The following is a 20345-nucleotide window of genomic DNA, read 5'->3' on the forward strand; positions in this document are numbered from 1 at the left end:
TCTTGCTACCCCAGGATTAAACCCCCTTAATAAAGTGTGAACACAGTTTTTTCAAAGTGTATCCAAAGTGTGTCAATCAGGGTTGAATAGTTATAGCTAACTCTTAATTTTGAATTGTAATTAATTTCAAAAAACATAAATAAGAACTTTGTAGGCTGTTATGGTCAATTCAGGCTGTTATAACAAATTACCATATACTGGGTATGGCATATAAATGGGAGTGATCTAATTCACATAGTTATAGAGGCTGAAAGTCTGAGATCAGGGGGCCAGCATGGTCAGGTTCTCATGAGGGATTTCCTCTTAATTTTGTCCTCACCTGGCCTTCCATGATGTATGCACAAAAGAAGAGATCAAGAGAGATCCTGTGCCTCTTTGTTTTCTTATAAGGACATTGATTCCATCATGGGGCTCCACCCTCAGGATCTTGTCTAAACCTAAATACCTCCTGAAGATCCCACCTCCTAATATCATTAAATTGAGGATTAGGGCTTCAACATAGGAATTTGGGAAGCGGGGTGTCACACGAACATTCAGTCCATAGCACAGGCCATCACCCTGAACGTTTTTGCAAAAACAATAGATTTCATCTTACAGTGTCACTACTAGAACAGTCAATGACAGCAGTTTGCCTACAAGGTCATAGTGTCAGTGGGGTGGGAAGAACTGGAATTGAAGACATTCATTGGAGTCTTTTAGAAAAGTGTGCTACAGGGTGCTAGCTTTAGATCATGGGTATCATTTTTTGGGGGTATCATAAAGGTTTATGATGAGAGAGCTCAATACACCGAAACATAAATTCTCTGATGGAAGTTGGTTTTGTGCATTCTCAATCCTTAACATATGTCCCTGCTAAATGTGTCATTGAAAAAAAATGAAAAGACCGATACATCATCCTGGGCATACCAATCTTCCAAAGAGTTGACCAGGTGTTTCTATCAAGGTACAACAGATACCCATTTCAACAAAATTTTCCAAAATGGAAAATGGCACCAAGAGGGAAAACCCCTCAGGTATAAACTCATTACATATGCTCTATACTCAATGGGATGTTTTCAAGTTAAAATAAGGCCCCTAAGACAGAAACTAACATTTCACTAGATGAAGTAAATTGAGGATATTGGTTGCTGAGAAATTTTTGTGGGACTTTCTGAGGTATGTAATATCAGTACAACAATATTACCATATTTTCATTTCTTTTGAAAAACTTAAATGCCTTTCAGATGCAGTAAGTTAAATCTTTAATTCTCATCCCCTGTGGCCTTAGGAGCAAACCAGAGCTTTTACATCCAGTCCACTGCTCTATCTGTTTGGGGCAGAATTTTTAACACTAATAAAATATTTTCTTATTATCTGATTCAGTCCTGGCCCCAGGATTACTTTGCTGTAACTTTTCTTTGGCAGCTCATGTCCTTCAAGGAGTTGTTTGTTATAAAAACCAATGGGAAATTAATAATATATAAATTTTTAAGACGACCCCTTTTCAGCTACCTTATTATGGCCCACTGTGTTTTTAGGAGCATATGTATTAGTGGAGTGCTTGCAGTATTCATGACTTGAAATTCTAATTTATGAGCTCTTAAAGATACACTAATCATCTGCATACTAATTATTAATATTGTGCTCTGAGGATTTTTCTCTCCAGCTCTTATTGCAGGCAAAAAGAATGTTCTTAAAAGTAATATTCGGCAACTTCCAAGACAAGCACGGCTAGGTCAGGCTGAAGATGGGCCTCTGGCATTGATGTGTGGATAGTAAAGTCATAAGAAATTATTTATTACATAAAATGCCAACATTGCCAATTTTTAAATGTTAATGGCCTTATGGTGAAGAGGGAAGGTTTATACTCTCCACCTAGAGATTTCAGAATTTTGTGATCTTGGCATTGGAATGGTTTCATTATCTCATAGGTCATTTTTAGTTCTCTTTTAATTATAGGTGTTTATACACTTTTATAAATTAAAAATCACAACTTCCTGGAATATTGTCTATAATAATTGAGTCAAAATAACTGAATTTGATATGCTGGATTTACTGATTTTCCAGGAGGAAAGATTCCTCTGTTGGTTCTGGGGGAGAAAACAGAACCAAAACAAATTTTAAGCAGATTACATGGATTTGTCTAAGCTAATCCAGAATGTTCAGCTGCATTCACAGAAAATCCTAATTTACTCAATAACTTGAAAACATCATCTTTAGCAAATTAGAAAGAGTTGCTCAGGGCCTAGCTTTTCCTGAGATTTTGCCTAAATGTCCATAAAGGTTTTAGTTCATTACTTAATTTTTATTTATTGTATGTGAAATTTCTTTTTAAAGTATTCAACTAAAAATATACATAATATTTGGATAATATTCCTTAGGGGTAATTTTCATTAATTTATTGCATACTGATTTTAATATTTTAGATAGCTCGTCTTAAAGTTCTCATTTTAGAATGTGGTTAAAACTTGCTCAAATTATTCATGGGATGTTATTATGTAGTTAATAACATGTTATATATATGTAATTTATATGGATGATACTGCTAAATCTAGTAGTAATCATTACCTATACATGCATTTAATATAAAAAAGCTATATGCCTTTCTTATCTGAAGTTACTTGTGATTTCAGGAGATTTAAGGAAAGGTACTACCTTATCAAAATTGAGTATAAGGAATAAATAGAAATCTTGTGACTATGCATAATGTTCAAATTAGAATTTTCATTAACCTCTTTGAGAAACACATTTTCAGCAATGATTAACTTGTAACCTAATAAAAATGCTAAACACAATTTAATAATTATAGAAGCTAACTTTGTAACTTCCAACTAGCACAAATAAATGGAATATAGGTTTAAAAATCACTCATATTACTATTATTAAAGACAATTATATCTTTTGGTATATTTATTTCTAGTCTTTTATCTAGACATATAGCCTGTTTGTGTTTTTAATACTGCAATATTAAAATATATCATGAAGTTCTATTTTACATGGTACCTATGCTGTAAATATTTTTTATGTAATTTCAAAGTCTTCATTTACATGATAAAATGACTATAGAGCATTATAAGGGTAGACACACAGTATTGGTGACACGAAGATGTCAGGCAATTCCTTCTTCAGACAACAGTGCAAAAAGATTCATATCTAGAATTTGCCACCTGTATGTCTTCTCCAGTGAAACATTTCTCCATATCTTTTTCCTACTTTCTAATTGTTTGTTAAGATTGTTTGGAGAGTCTCTTATGTATACCAGCTATGAGTCCATCAGGGAAATTAAAATTAAAACCACAATGAAATATCACTACACACATATCAGAATGGCTAAAATAAAGAATAGTAACAATGTCAAATGCTGGTGAGAATTTGGAGACAATAATCACTTATGCTAGTGACAATGAGAAATTATATAGTCACTTTGGGAAATAGTTTCTTTCAAAATGAAACATGCAATTACCTCATAACCAAGCAACTACACTCTCAGGCAGTTCCCAAAAAATCCTGTATACAAATGTTCATAGCAGCTATTCATAATAGCTTAAAACTGGAAACATCCCAGATAACCTTTAGCAGGTGAATGTCAAACAAACTGTGGTGTATTTATTCCATGGAATACAACTCAACAATAAGAAGAAAATAACAATTGATAGATGTCATAACTTGGATGAATCTCTGAAGTATGCTAAGTGAAAAAGGCCACTGTCAGAAGGTTATATAATGTAGAGTTCCCTTTATACAACATTTGGAGATTACAAAATTGGAGAAATGGAATGCAGATTAGTGTTTTCTAGGGGCAAAGAGGGATTGGGGTGGAAGAGAAATGAATGTGGTCATAAAAGGGATCCTTGGGGTGAAGGAGGTGATAAGTAGCTTGATTGTGGTGGTAAATACATGAATCTACCCACATGATAAAGTTTTATAGAACTATATACACAAACACACACACACACACATGAATACACGTACTTCAGGGAAATATAAATAAGATCAGTGTGTATCAGTCAGTGTTAGTATCCTGGTTGTGACATTGTACTGTAGGTTTTCAAAATGTTGCCATTGAAATAAAGTAAATAAAGTGTATGGAGGATCTCTATTGTTCCTTACCAATTCATAATGGTTTAAATTATATTAATAACAATATTTAAAAAATTGGACTACTATGTCTGCCATAACTGGCAAAAATTATATATTTATGGCTTTTGTACATGATTTCCCCCAGTGAACTACCCCAATCATTCATACCAGTTTGCAATAGATGATAGCACCAAAAGCACAGGAATATTTGACCTTTAAAAAGGAATTCTGGAAATGAGGGATGCAAAACTATTGAAGTCCAAAGTCTGAGTATAAACTTTCCCCAAATCATGGCTAACCCCAGAACTACAAATACCGGCTGCTACACATAGCTGGGGAAACTATTTTCATAGTTTAAATCTAGGCCAATCAAATTGCCAACTCAAATAAAAAGAATAAAACAAGTAAACCAATAATCCTCAGATGTCTCAGAGTCACTACAAGGTATAATCTACAACATTTAATTTAAAACAAGAAATTACTAGGTAGGCAAAGAAACAGGAAGGTGCTTCTTTGCCTGAGTTTGAGTGACAGTCAATGGAAACTGACATTGAGTGGGTCTTGATGATATATTAAGCAGATAAAGATTTCAAAGAGGGAATTTCATATTTATTCAGATATTTAAAAGAGACTATAATATTTATAAGTAAACAGATAGGAAATTGTGACAGAGAATTGTGAACAGTAAGAAAAAAATAGAAATTCTAGAACTATAAAGTACAATACTAAAAGTGAAAACTTCACTATATTGGCTCAAAAACAGATTTGAAATGACAGAATAAAGAATCAGTGAAATTGACCAGGAACAGTAGTTTACATCTGTAATCCTAGCACTTTGGGAGGCTAAGACAAGAAGATTTCTTGACTTCAAGAGTTTGAGCCCAGCCTGGGCCAACAGAGGGAGACCATGTCTCTACAAAAAATAAATAATTAGCTGGACATACACTTCTGGTCCCAGCTTCTTGGGAGACTGAGGAGGGAGGATCACTTAAGCCCAAGAGGTTGAGGCTACAGTGAGCCATGATTGTGCTACAGCACTGCAGCCTGGGTGACAAAAGGAGACCCTGTCTTTACAAAGAAGAAGAATAAATTAAAGTTCAATTAGTAGAAATTACCAAATTTGAGTAACATGGATAAAACAAAAAAACATTTAGCAAAAATGAATAAAACCCCAGAAAACTATAGAATAACCTCAAACAGTTCAACATGTGTGTGAATGGGGTCCCAGAAGTTAAGAAGGATATAAAGGGACAAAAAATATTTGGGGAAAGAATGGCCCAAATCCTCTTAAATTTGCTAAAGAAAACCTACTAACTTAGTGTTTCAAGAAGTTCAGTGAAGCCCAAATAATATAAACACACACACTCACAACTAGCACTCCAATTTCAGTACACTACAGCAAGACACCTAAAAAGAAAACAAAAAACCTTGGAAAATCTTAAAAGTGGCAAGAGAAAAACAGCACACTACTTACAGAAAGTAACAAGAGAAAAACAATAATATGATTAATTGCTGATTTATCACCAGAAATAATGCAGACCAGAAGACATTGGACTTATGTATTCAACATACTGAGTAATTAAAAAAAACAAAAACAAAACGCTGGCAGCAAAGAAGTCTATAACTAGTAAAACTATTCTACAAATATAAAAATAAAATAGAAGTTTTTAGGCAAAACCTAGAAAATCCATAGCTAGCAGACTGGCAGTACAAGAAACACTAAAGGAACTTTGAGTGCAAGGAAAATGACTCCAGATGGTAATGTAGATATGCAGAAAGAAATAATGAAGCATTGAAACAAACATAGTAAAGTATAAAAGATTACAAATATTTTGTTCTTTCTTTTAAATATTTTTGAAAAGACAGAGTTGGTCACAACAATACATTGGTGACAACAACAGCATGAAGGATGGAGAATAGATGGAACTGCGCTGTTTTAAGATTCTGATACCTTAATAAAAATAAGAATTTAAGGCCACACGTGGTGGCTCACGCCTGTAATCCTAGCATGTTGGGAGGCCAAGGCAGGCTGATTGCTTGAGCCCAGGAGTTAAAGATGAGCCTGGGCAACATAGCAAGACCCTGTATCTACTAAAATAAAAATAAAAAATTATCTGGGTGTGGTGATGTGTACCTGTAGTCCAGGTTTTCAGGAGGCTGAGGTGGGCAGATTATTTGAGCCTAAAGAGATGAGGCTGCAGTGAGGAGTGATTGGGCCACTGTACTCCAGCCTGAGTGACAGAGTGAGTACCTGTCTCTATAATAATAATTCAGTGCTAAATCTAAGAAGATTATCATGAGTTAACAAAGCATGTTGTTACCCCTAAGCAACTACTAAAAAAAATAATGCAAAGAAGTATAGTTAAATGCTAACAGAGGCTCAAATGACATTCTAAAATATTTATGAAAAACTAAAGGAGCTAGAAAAGGAGAAAGAGAGGAATAAAAAAGGGATGAGACAAAAATATACCACAGTGGCTGATTAAAATCCTGTTATATAATAATCACATTAAATATATGGGTTAAATATTTTAAATGAAAGGCAAATAGCATTGGACTAGATTTTTAAGAACCAAGATTCTGTCTATAAACATTGTTCTTTACATACAGACACAAATAAACTCTAAGTTAAGGATGGAAAATGATACATGCTATTCAAATAGCATGCTAAAGAAGAGGGATGGGAAGGAAGGATGTGGTGAGAAAATAATTTGAAGAGTGTGTAAATGTGAGAGAGTCATTTGCCCAAAAGGCATGGTCTGAAGGTGGAACCAACTATGCCTGGCAGTCTTTAACCTCAGGATGCTGTTGGAGTATCCCTAAGTCCTACTGACACTTCTCTTTTCATGCTTTGAGGGTCAAGAAAACTCTTACAACATCAACAGCATCCTCATGGGGACCCTTCCAAACTTGGTGCAAAGAGAGTAGAATCTGATCCTGCAGTGCATCCCAGATGCGTGCACTACCTTGTACATCAAGCCTTAGCACCTGGTGCTTTTCTAGAAGGATGGCATGACCATTTAACTTCTCCCTAGGAAACACAGAAGTATTGTTCATTTCTTAGGCTTGTGTTTATGACTCAGGGAAATAGAAAGATATTGTGGTTCAGAACAACAAAGAGGAAAACAACTCCAGAGTATCAGGTGTTAATGAGAGGAATGCTTAGTCCCAGAGCAATGCAGGACAAGAAGGAGGTAATAGAAGGCAAAATCTCGATGGTGAATTGTTCTGTTCCAGAGGAAAAGGCCCAACATACTTCACAACTGAAAAACTTGAACTAGAAACCAAAAGAGTCAAGCAAAAAAGAGAGACTACTCAGAACCAGATGTTGTGATGCTGGAATTCCCCAACTGAGAAGCAAGACCATGCTTAAAATTCCCATGTTAAGCTGTGATCATTGCTGGGATCTGGGTGGAGACCTTGGAATCCAGCGGAAGTCACCTGGCCACTTTGAGGGGTCAGAGTTCTGCTCTCCTTTTCACCATTTGTGTGTGTGTGTGTGTGTGTGTGTGTGTGTGTGTGTGGTTTCCTGGTTTGGTAGGAGGAGAATGAGCCCAAAATTGGAAAGGGACTGGGGCTTTCTGGATGGACTTCTGTTGTCAGGACTTAAGACCTGTTATTAATCACTTTAACAATTTATATCAGTATTTTTCAAATTATTCTGACTGAAACATTACGTATATATCTTGAACCAAAGTTTCATAAATAATACTTGCCTTTAATATACATAATACATTTTGATATTTTCTATTCTCTTTTATTGTAGTTTTTTAAAACACTGGCTGTGGCAGTAAATTGATTCACTGTGTGACCTGCAGTGTGGAAACCCACTGAAGGTCAGAACCAAGAAGTAGGGTCTGGAGGAGATTGTGAGGGAGGCAGGCTAGGTCTGCAGCCTTTGCATTTGATGAGAAACTCTCCACTTTTCTACCTTCCCCAGCCCCCATCATCCAAAACATTGCACAAACAAGAAGCAAATGAGGTTGACTGAGAAATGTTGTCAGGAGAGAAAGAGGCTACAACAGAGGGAAACCTGAGTGAGTATCCAGGACAAACAGGTACCCACAGCTCCCAGTAATCTGTGGGGGTAGGCTAGGACTGGGGAAGCTGAAAGGTTAGGGGAAGGCACACTGTCATAGACAGCTGCAAATATTCTCCAAGTAGGAAACCTAATTTGTCATAAATGACCTCCTTATTTTGACACCTGTTTTCACCCCTGCCCATTGTTTATGCATATAAAATATACCTCCTATTTTAGTGATTATAATTCATGTTTTTGGTAAAATTTTCAGAAAATATGTCATAAATAAAGTATAAAATGGCAATCACTCATGGTACCACTATTGAGAGAAAACCTTTACATGGCCTGGACATTTTTTTACCTATACACTTACACACACACACACACACACACACACGCACATACACAGAGTTTTTGTTTCTCTTTATTTTTACAAAAAATGGGGACATAGCAAACTTATTCTTTTATAACTTTTAAAGACACTTAATATAGACTTTTGTCTAGATCAAAAAATATGGATGTACCTCATTTTAGTGGCAACTTGGAATTCTATTTTAGGGATGTGCCATAATTTATTTACCCCATTTTTAAATGAATATTTAAGTATCTTCCCAGTTGTTTGCTATTAAAACAATCCTGCAATGCCCATGTCTATATTTATATCTTGTGTACTTGTGCAAGTATTTTATTATTATTTGCGGAGTTAATTCTTAGTATTGAAGTTGTTGATATAAATGTTTTGTTACATTTTTAATATTTATGGATATTGCCAAAGTACTCCTCCAAATGGTTTAATAATGCCATCAAAAGTGATGAGTGTTTATTTTCCCAAATCTTTACCAATACATACTATTATCAATGATTTGTTATTTTCCCCAATCTAATTAAGGCACAAGGATATATCATTAGTATCCTGATTTGTATTTTTTTCTAGGTTTTAGTGAGGTTAAGTATGTTTCTTACATTTACTGATATATGACATTTTCCCCTATAAACTGTCTGTTAATAAACACTACCCATTTTTACTACTTTGATTGATTAGTTTGAGCCCTTTGTGAATTAAAGAAATAAACTCTTTGTCAGAGATACAATGAAAAAAATAAACTGGATATATGAATATCATATAAATTACATGTTAAGATAAAAAGTATTGGTTGAAAGATATGATGTATAACATGGAGATTATAGTTAATTATAATGTGTTATATTCAGGATCTTTGCTGAATGAGAAGATTATAGCTGTTCTTGCTATAGGAAGGAAAAATGGGTAACTAAGTGATGATGAATATGTTACTTTGTTTTTCTATAATAAGCATTTAACTATGTGTGTGTGTGTGTGTGCGCATTTTATAATATCAGGTTGTATATTTTAAATATATATAAGAATACTTATTTAAAAAGAAAATAATCTTTTTTCAATCTATGATAAAAAGATAAAGTAGTATTAGCAGACAAAGAGGGATATTTGATTAAAAAAAAGAAAGACCAGTACAACAGGAATAATCATTCTATAAAACCATTATAGAAGTCTATGTGTCCAGTAACAGAGCTCCACAATGCCTGAAGCAAAAACTGTTACAATTGAAAAGATAATAGACAATTTAACAATCATTAGCAAGTATAGTTTGAAGTTTCAAAACTCCTTTCTCAGCAATTAGAAGAAATAGGTAAAAAATCAGTAAGGATCTAAAAAATAAATTCAATAGGCTGATTGTAGTGGTGCACGCCTATAATCCTGGCACTTTGGGAGGCTGAGGTGGGTGGATCACCTGAGGTCAGGAGTTTGAGACCAGCCTGGCTGACCTGGCAAAACCCCATCTCTACTAAAAATGCAAAAGTTAGCTGAGTGTGGTGGCGCATGCCTGTAATCCCAGCTATTAGAGAGGCTGAGGCAGGAGAATTGCTTGAACCCATGAGGTAAAGTTTGCAGTGAGCCAAGATGGCACCACTGCACCCAGCCTGGGTGGCAGAGACTCCATATATTAAAAAAAAGTTTAAATAACAATATGAACCAACATGAAGAAACTGATATTTATAAAATAGTTTATGCCTAAACAGGAGAATATACATTCTTTTCACAAACACATGGAGCATTCACCAAGACATACCAAACGCAGGGTCAAAAAACAAATGTTAACAAATACAAAAATATTTAAATCATACAGTGTTTTATCTATAATATAATTAAATTATAAATCAATAACTGAAAATTATCTGGGAATTCACCCAAGTATTTGGACAATTAAAAAATACATTTATAAATAACCCATGTTCAAGAAGTTAAAATTTTTACTTCTGGGTGTATACCCCAAAAGATCAAAACAGTAACATAAAGAGATATTTTTATACTCATATTTATAGCTGCATTATTCACAATAACTAAAAGGTGGCATTCATCCAAATGCCATTGACTGATATAAACAACATGTGATACATATATACAATGGAATATTATTTCAGCCTTAAAATTAAGGAAATTCAGACACATGCTACAACATGCGTAAACTGAAAACATTATGCTAAGTGTAATAAGCCAGACCCAAAGGACAAATATATGATTTCATTTATGTGAAGTACCCAGAATTTTCAAATTTATAGAGATAGAAAGTAGAAAGGTAGTTTCCAGGGGTTGAGGAGAGGGAACGAGGAATTGTTGCTCAATGGGTAAAGTTTTCATTTGGAAAGATGACAGCGTTGTTCTAGAGATGATGGATGGTGGTGACTGCTGCACAACAGTGTGACTGCACTTACTGCCACTCAACTGTACACTTACAAAGATTAAATGCTAAGTTTTGTGTAGACTTTATCATCATATAAATTATTTAAAAACTAGAAAATATTTTAATGGCAAAAAAATGAAAGCATATTACATTTCGAGGATTGTGGATAATCAGTGTTCAGCAGCACTTTTATAGATTTAAATGCTTGTGTTTAAAAGATGAAACCTCTCAATTCAAGATCTAAACTTGGGCCATAGAGCTAGCAAAACCAGCAAACTAATTAAGTAGAAGAAATGAGTTAATAAAAATAAGAGTGTGAAACAAAAGGCAACTTTATGAACAACTTTATGCCAATAAATTTGATATTTTAGATGAAATGGACAAATCTTGAAAAACAACTCATCAAAACAGCCTCAAGAAGGAATAGAGCACTTAGATAACCCTATATCCATTAAAAACATTAAATTTGTAATTTAAAAATGTTCCAAGAAGAAAATGATAGGACATGGTGACTTCACTAGTGAAGTCTATCAAACATTTAATGAAGAAAGTATAGTCTATCAAACATTTAATGAAGAAAGTATTTTCTTACAAAAACTGTTTCAGAAAATAGAAGAGGGTTCACTTCCCAACACGTTTTTTGAGGCCAGAATTACATTGATACCAAAACCAGATTAAGATAGTCCCAAAATTGAAAACTATAGACCAACAGCTCTCATACGTCTAGATGTAAGCATTCCTAATATTAGCAAATCAAATTCAACATTACATAAAAAGAATAGGTCATCACATATAAAAGGGTTTAATCTCAAGAATTAATTTGCTTAATATTCAAATATTACTCAATGCAATTCATCATATTAATTGAATAAAGATCATTTGACCACCTCGATAGCAGTAGAAAAAATTATTAAAAATTAACACCCATTTATGATAAAAACTCCAGGACACCAGCATTTAAAAATACCTTCTCAGCTTGATAAAGCCTTCTATAAAAAATTCACAGTAAACATCGTACTTGGTAAAAGACTAAATTTGTTTTACCAAAAATATGGGATTTTGAAGAATGTCTGCTTTCACCACTTCAGTTCAATATTGTTATGGAGATCCAAATCAGTCCAATAAGAGAAGGAAAAAAGGAGATTGTACAAAAAGCAGGAAAACTATCTTTATTTGCAGATGATATTGTCATATATGTGGAAAATCCTGTGGAATATATTTAAAAAGCTATTTGTGCCTTCATAAGGCATGAGGTAAATTAAAGAAGACCTAAATAAATGGAGAAAGATGCCACGTTCACAGATCTGTAGACTCCATGTTGTTAACATGTGCATTATCCAATCAACACATAGATCCAAAGCAGTTCCCACATACAAAAAATCTACATATGGAAATACAAAGGATCTGGAATTACCAAAATAATTGTGATTTCTCCACAGATGGGTTGGGAGGGGGTGGGACTCAAGCATATGACATTTATTGTGTACGTTATTTCTGTTATTGTTATGTACTCACCATAATGTAGAACCAGTGGGAGCGCCGAGCTTGTGTTCCTGCAAATAGATGGTCCCACCTAGGGGTGATGGGAGATAGTGACAGATCATCAGGAATTAGATTTTCATAAAGAGCATGCAATCCAAATCCCTCTCATGCACAATTCACAATAGGGTTCATGCTCCTATGATAATCTAATGCCACCACAGATCTGACAGAAGCTCAGTTTCGCTTACTCACCTGCCACTCACTTCTGCTGTGTGGCCTGGTTCCTAACAGGCCACAGACCAGAACTAGTCCATAGGCCAGGGGTTGGTGACCTCTGGTTTAAAAGATAAACAAAGAAACCAGAGGAATAGAATAAAATCTAGAAATAGATCCATACATGATCAACTGATTTTCAAACGAGATGCCACATTAGTTCAATGGGAAAAGTAGTCTTTGTAACACATGATCCTGGTACAGTTGATGCAGTAGACAAAATAATGCCTCCACCCCCCTCCCCAAAGATGCCCACATTCTAATCCTCAGAGCCTGTGAATGTGTTGGTTACATGGCAAAGGGGAGTTAAGTTTGCAAATCAAATTGTTTATCAGTTAACTTTAAAATAGGAAGATAAATGGGCTATCTAGTTGGGTCCACTGTAATCATAAGTGTTCTTAAAAGGAGAGGAGAGAGGCAGAAAAGAACCAGAGAGATGGTAGAGGAGAAAAACTGGGTCCAATGTTGCAGGCTTTAAAGATGGTGAAGGAGGCCATGAGTTACAGAATGGGCTGCCTTGGGAAGCTAGAAAGGGCAAATATGTGAATTCCCCCCACAGATCTCCCAGAAAGAGGTGTAGCCTTCCCAACAACTTGGACTTCTAACTTATAGAATTGCACAATAATATATTTGTGTTTTAAAACAGTAAATTTGAGTTAATTTTCTATAGCTGCCATAGAAAAATAATATAATCATTTGTCTGGGATGAGATACAGAAGCATCTCAACCCTTATTTTTATATAACTTCCAAATTAAATGGAAATAAATTGTAAACCTAAATGTAAAACCTAAAACCATAAAACATATATACAAAACCAGGAAAAAAAAAACACCTCATTATGTTCTGTGTTCTCTGTTCTTGGTTTAACAAAAGAGTTCTTAAGTATAATTTAAAAAGCATTAATCAGAAAAGAAAAAATGATAAATTGGACTTTATCAAAGTTAAAAACAATTTGGTTTTGAAAGACTCTTAAGAAAACGTTAATTAAAACAAGAGTAAAAATATTTGCAAAACCATATATCTGACTAGGAACTTGGGTCTAGAATTTGTGAAAAACTTCTACATTTCAATAAGAAAACATGTAACAATTAAGAGTGTGCAAAAATTTGAACAGACATCACCAAGGAAGATACATGATGGCAAATAAGCATATTGTATGTGTTCCACACTGCTGGTCATCAGCAAAATGACACTTAAATTTACTATAGGCACCAGATAACCACTACAATGGCTGAAATTAAAAAGACTTAACATACTAAGTGTTGGCAAATATGTAAAGCCAATGGAACTCTCATTCATTGTTCATGGAAATGAGAAAATGGTTAGAGCCACTTTGGAAGACAGATTGGGAGTTTCTTATAAAGTTAAACCTGTAGTTCTTTTTATGACTCATCAGTTCCTTTCCTGGTTTATTATCTGCCCCCCTAAAATGAACATGCATGGGATTAACTGTGGGGGATTAACTGCTCAACAATTACTGTCTACCCTAGATTTGTAATGCTGCTGTGAATATTCAAAGCAGTATTATTTGTAAAATCCAAAAACTAGGGTAAGCCAAAATTTTCATAACCTGGCAAATGAGTAAACAAAATATGGCATATCCAAACAATAAAATATTATTAAACAGCAAAAAGGAGCAAACCACTTATACATGCACCAATATAGATGACTCTTGATAGAGACGACTTCATTGTTATACTGAACAATAGAACATAAATACGAAAGATTGTGCATTATATGGTTCCGTTCATATGAAATTCTAGAAAAGGTAAAACTATAGGAAGCATATTGGTGGTTATCCGGAGAGAGACAAGGGAATTGATTGCAAAGGGGCAGGAGAAAACTGAGATAAGAGGAACGTCTGTCTTCTGTGGTGATAGTTACAAGGCTGTATACTTTGTGCAGAACACATCAAGCTGTGCACTTAAATAGAATTTGGATTTTATTCTGTGAAAATTATACTTTAATGAATATCTTAAACCATTAAAATATAATGCCCCTATAGTATTTTTCATGTTTATGCTAACAAGTAATTAACACTAATAATGAGTAACATTTACTGAGTTTCTACTAGTGGATTTGTACTTACTGAATTTACATTTTTAAATTATGAAACTCTGTGAATCGCAGTTGCTTTATGGCAGTATTAGAAATGAATAGGAAGGCCTGACCTGGTGGCTCATGCCTGTAATCCCAACACTTTGGGAGGCTGAGGTGAGAGGATTGCTTGAGCCCAGGAGTTCAAGACCAGCCTGGGCAATGTAGAGAATTCTTATCTCTACAAAATTTTTAAAAAATCAGTGAGGTGTGGAGGCACATTTCTGTAGTCCCAGCTACTTGGGAGGTTGATATGAGCTTGGAGCCCAGGAGCTTCAGGCTGCAGTGAGCTGTGATCACACCAGAGCACTCTAGTCTGAGCAACAGAGTGAGACCCTGTCTTGAAAAGAAACAAAAGAAAAAACAGGATTGGTTATTTCAGATACTAGTATGGCACAGGAACCAGTCAACTGAAAGGGGCATTGGCCAAGTAGAAAGGTTGTGGTGTAAATAGCTGGTATAGGTGAATTTCACATGGTACCCAATTTCACATCATTCCTAGAAATAACAATCATGTCTACCTCAATATTGCCATAGAATTAAGTGAAAGGAGGTATGTGAAATGCACAGTGCTTGACACATAATTATCCCTGAATACAAGGAAGTTGTTACCCTGCATGAAATCTGAGATTTTTCTGTGGAGAAATCATAATAGTGGTAGTCAAATGTTGTTTCTACCTATCCAACATGTATCTTGCCCTTTCTTTAGGTAACAGAACATTTTTTGGTGGGGAGGAGCAACTGCTATGGCATCCTGTTAAGCAGTTAATCCCATACAGGCACTCAGGGAGAGCCCCGAAGGTTCTTTGATTTCATGACTATAATTCATAAACTAATTTTATATGCTGTCTCTGATATTCCTATACTAAATAATTAGGTATCTAAATATGATTGTTTGCTTGCTTTTGCTAACTCTCACCCACGGTGGTTTGTGGGCTCCTACTGGTTGACCTTAATGAATTGGAAACTTGGGGGGTTTACACTGGAGATACTTTCCACCATGGGGGATTTGCTTTTACATTTGCTAAGAGCCAGGAGATGTTATTAGCCTGGGACAACTTTAAATCCTTTCGGGGCCACAGGCTAAATCTGGGAGTCTCAGGTTCAGCTTATCTAGTCATCCTTGATGATCATGTTCTCCTGAAATTTAGAGATAGACAATATTCAAGTGTATGCATATCTAACCTCTGATGGTGTATCAGATGTCCCTTATACAGCATTTTATATAACCTCTTTGTACCAACTCTCACTCTAGCCACTGATGCAATGATGGCCTCTTCCAAGTTTTGACCAGCTTTGTGCTGGTGCAACCTTCTGCGTTCTTTGACCTCTAGGCTGCAGGGATTAGATCAAGAAAGGCCAATTAGAAATTTATCTGAGATTTAGTAGCTCATCAATAAAGGTGCATATTTGAGGTTACTTGTTGCTATTTTCTGAGACTTGTGGAAAGATCAGCCTGAGAATGAAACCCACATATCATGAGCAGAATTAAAAGCTAAGAGAGGCAGAGTCCTAGAGATGTTGTTTATACTTCTCAATCAGCTGAACTTGTGACCTTTCAATTTTATGAATGAATAAAATATCTCCTCCCCACCACCTTTACCTAAACTAGTTTGATTTGGGTTTCCAGCATTTGTAACCAAAAGAATTCAGTGTTTCAAACATTGCTTTCATCAAGAATCTTTCTTCATGCACACAATTGTATTAATCTCGTATGGTTTATATTTTCTTATGCATTTGAAATATTCTCATGATTCATTAACAATAGTAAGTTTTGAATATTGAATGATAAACCAGATGGAAAAGAAAATGTTCTTAGGCCATTGTATACAAGGCTATCCGATATTTCTGACATTTTTGCCCTTTGAGGCAGTTTGCATCTGAACTGGTGATAGGCGGATGTGTGTATCCTTGACCAGTCCTTTGAAACAAACTGTGACAACTTTTGGAGAGATTTAAATATTTATTCAGACTTAGCCACAGCATGTTGATGGTTCTTTATTTGAAGGTAAAATAAAACCTTATATTGTTCTTATTTTTTTAAAAAAAGTATTTATTTTGGATTTAGGGGGTACATGTGCAGGTTTATTACATCTATATATTGCTTAATGGTGCGGTTTGGCCTTTTTGTGTACCCTTCACCCCAAAAGTACTCAATAGATAGTTCTAAATCTAGCATAGCTGGCATTCATGATATATTTCATTTGTGGGTTATTTAAAAATCCATATCTGTGAACATGCTGATAATCCTCCCTCTCCCTCTAGAAAACTTTGGGTTTTGAATCTTGGTTCTGCTACTTCCTGGCTGCAAGACCCTGAGCAAGTTTCCAAATAATTCTTGGTGGGTTCCTTATCTCAAAAATAAGGGTGATGATTGTATCTATTTTGCAAAAGATGGTAAGGATTAAATGAATAAATGAAGTAATCTGTTCAGAGGGGTTAGAATAGTGTCTGAAACCTAGCTAGTTCTAGAGAAGGCTTTGCTATTTTTATTATTAAAATCCATTTTTTCTAATCTGTGTTTTGATAGGCTGAGGAAGGGTTTATAAGACATAGGTATACAAAATTTCTAATGGTCATTGTCGTTCATTATTAGATTAATTAAATGAAATAGATTAGAAAAGTTACTTGTATGTATAACAAAGTTACTAATTTCAAATGCATTTTCCATGGCAAGTGTTTTGCCTAGAGTAGGGACTCAATATTGGTTAAATGAAATTGATTCCCAGTAGTTTACAATCAAAGTATACACAATAACTTTGTTTCCTTTATGGCATTGGCAAGTTCACATTGTCATAGGTGACTTGCTTAGCTAATTGTAGTTATATCTTCTGTGAGTAAAACCTTAACAACAATAATAATAAAAAAAATTTGAGCCGTAAAACGAAAGCCTTTCTACAATGAATTGTGGCTTTCTCTGCCATCTTATGTTGCAGTTTGAACAGAATTTCATGTTCTGTAAAGATGCCTAGGGGTTATCTTTTTTACTATTATCGAACCATATAGAAAACAGAGGTGTCTTGAGGGGCCTTTGCTGATTCAAGAGGAGTATACTTTCTGAATACCTGTATACAATGCTATGTTATTTTCTGTACCTTGCCTCAGTATTAGACACCACTTCTTGCAGAAAGTGTGACTTAACAGCTTTCTATTTATAATTGGTTTGTTAACAATATGTACAGGAAAATGAAATAGCTAACATTGTTAAAAGTATGTCTAAGATAAAAGTAAGTAAGTCATTAGTTGGTATACTTTCCTAAGAATAAAATGCCTTAGTTGCTGACCTTTACACATTTCTGTGCCTCGAGACTCTGTTTGAGGTCTTATTTAACCCAGTCTCTCACCCCAGTTGAATTCCACATAAGTTTGCTTCAAAAAGTTCCCCATGTGCATGGACGATTGCCGTAAAGTGTTCTGATAATTCCATGAGCTCAACTGGTGGTCTGTATTTAATGATAGATTTTCTAATGAGTGATTTAGGTGATATGACTTTCTGTTGGTTATGTTACATATTAGTAGGAAAACATTATGCTTTAAGGGTAAAAATTCCTAAATAATATCCTCAGTATACCACTTGCTTATTTAGTAAATTTTTCAATAGTATAAAAATTAAATTTTGAACAGAATTGTCTAAGTGTTATTATCTTTGCTAAATATCTGATAGATGCCTAAATTTGCATTTACATCTTGCTAAATGTATAAAATAGTACCTATATAGTAAGTTAAAGCCAAGTCAGGATTTGGGATAAAAGCTTTACTAGGCCCTTCTGTAAGAGGCGATAAGAGACATTGAAAAAAAAAAATGAATACATCACTTGTGGTCAACTATACACCCAGAAATTGAATCTCCCTTACTATGAAGTACAATAAGTCATGATTTAAAATAACTTTAAATAATTTAATTTAATATTTAATATTTAATAATAATAATAATTTAAATATTAAATTAGGAAGTTCAGTGTCACTAAGAATATATGGCCTTGATACAGGCTTCCTAATTTCTTTCTCAATATTTGGGTTCTAGGCAACAGCTGTGGGGGTTATAGTGGCATTTCTCTAAATGCTGGTATGATTTCAGAAGAGACCTCCGTAATATGGAGCAGTCACAACTTTCATCATTAGTTTAGACTAACGCATCTTATCTCACTACCTCTACGTCACATAATTCTCATTTTATGTTAATAGAAGTTAAACCTATTATCAAGGGGAGAGTAGATTTCTAAATTATAGTCTCTTCCTGAAGAGTTATGACTGTAACCTCCATTAACACTGGGTCATGTTAAAAAGGCAACTCTTTGAATGTTGGGATAAAAATATGTCCCTCTAGTGGAGGGTTGTATTTTATCTCTAACTGAGTAATTTTGACTCAAGTGACCTATATTGAGAAATAGATTTAATAGTGGAAAGACTGTGGATTGATGGATCCCTGCCAGGCAAGAACTGAAAGTTCAGAGCGTTAGCAGTAGCTGGCAGAATATAGGACATGATGTTATTCCCAAAATTATCAGGAAGAGAAAATATAATAGAGAGGAAAAAATAGTGTGCACTGATTTCTACTCCCACCTCCCTGGATGTTCAAGCTAATGTTTCCTTAGATGAAGTTTTTGCATCAGATTTTACTTTTCAAAAACTTCAGCCTTTTACAGACTCTCTCCATGTGAAAAATAAACCAAAGCTTTTGTTTATTTTTGTAGTGATTACTGTGTCCTCACTATATAATTCTCTGAAGCCCACTTGTTGGTATTCTAAGAAAATGTGCTGCCTCATATGAGATAAAACTAGCATACACTGTAATCTTCCAATATAAAGTTAAGAATGTCTCCTAGTCATCTTGCAAGCTAAGTGTCTCTAATAGCATTGCTTCTCCATGGAAACACTACTTTTGGGAGTAGGCTATCTTGGTTCTCTTCCTCCCTCCCTCCCTCCTCCTCCCCCTTCTTCTCTGCCTCTTTACCGGTCTTCTTCCTCCTTTTCTTCCTTTTCTTTCACCTCCTCCTCCCCTCCTTCCTCCCACATTAGTTCCTGTAACAGTGCTGAAAAAAAATCTGTCCCAGATTTTAAGCACTTTGAAATTCTTATGATAGGAAATGTATCCTGAATTTAATCTGATTATTAAAAAAAGAACTGCAGATTTAATTTCTTATAATAACTTGCTACTATTTTATTGACTTTATGTCTTCAAGATGTAGCTAAGGTCATCAAAAGTAGGTGGTAAAAAAGAAAAGAAAAAAAACCTAAAAGCCAAACCAAACCCAAGCCATATCTCTTCAATACATAATACAGACTAGAAACTTTCAGAAATTTAGAAACTATATCATGAATTTTTTTTCTGTACTAGATGCTAAAAGGAATTTAGATGTGTTTGTGATGCATTATTCTATTTTTAAAGGTGATTTCATGATGGGCAATCATCAAGCCACAAATATTCCTCTGAAAGATGCAGAATCCTGAGTTGGATAAACTTGGCTTCTGAGTAAGTGTGGCCTTGTTCTTCGCACACAGTACTTGCATCTGTGAAACAACCGCCTGCATGATCTCATTATTTCTGAGCTTGGTTGGGGTCTATAAACCAGACATTCTGACACTTGGCTGCTGCTTTTCTTAGCATCCGATTTTCTTTTAAGGATGTAACTTGATCCCCCTCATAAGATAGTCAGTCTTAGACAATGCATGACTTCTTATTAAATAATGG

At 34.8% G+C, this 20345-nt stretch overlaps 1 long non-coding RNA gene across 1 annotated transcript in view; it reads right to left on the minus strand.

The window, feature by feature from the left end:
- The window catches only part of LOC144579432 (uncharacterized), a 149620-nt gene that overhangs the window by 66475 nt on the left and 62800 nt on the right, over positions 1-20345 (minus strand). Inside the window, exon 2 of the long non-coding RNA XR_013526917.1 lies at positions 12316-12373. This is a non-coding gene — a long non-coding RNA (uncharacterized LOC144579432). The remainder of the gene's footprint in view (positions 1-12315; positions 12374-20345) is intronic.

Source organism: Callithrix jacchus, chromosome 15, assembly GCF_049354715.1.
Source record: "Callithrix jacchus isolate 240 chromosome 15, calJac240_pri, whole genome shotgun sequence".
NCBI lineage: Eukaryota > Metazoa > Chordata > Mammalia > Primates > Cebidae > Callithrix > Callithrix jacchus.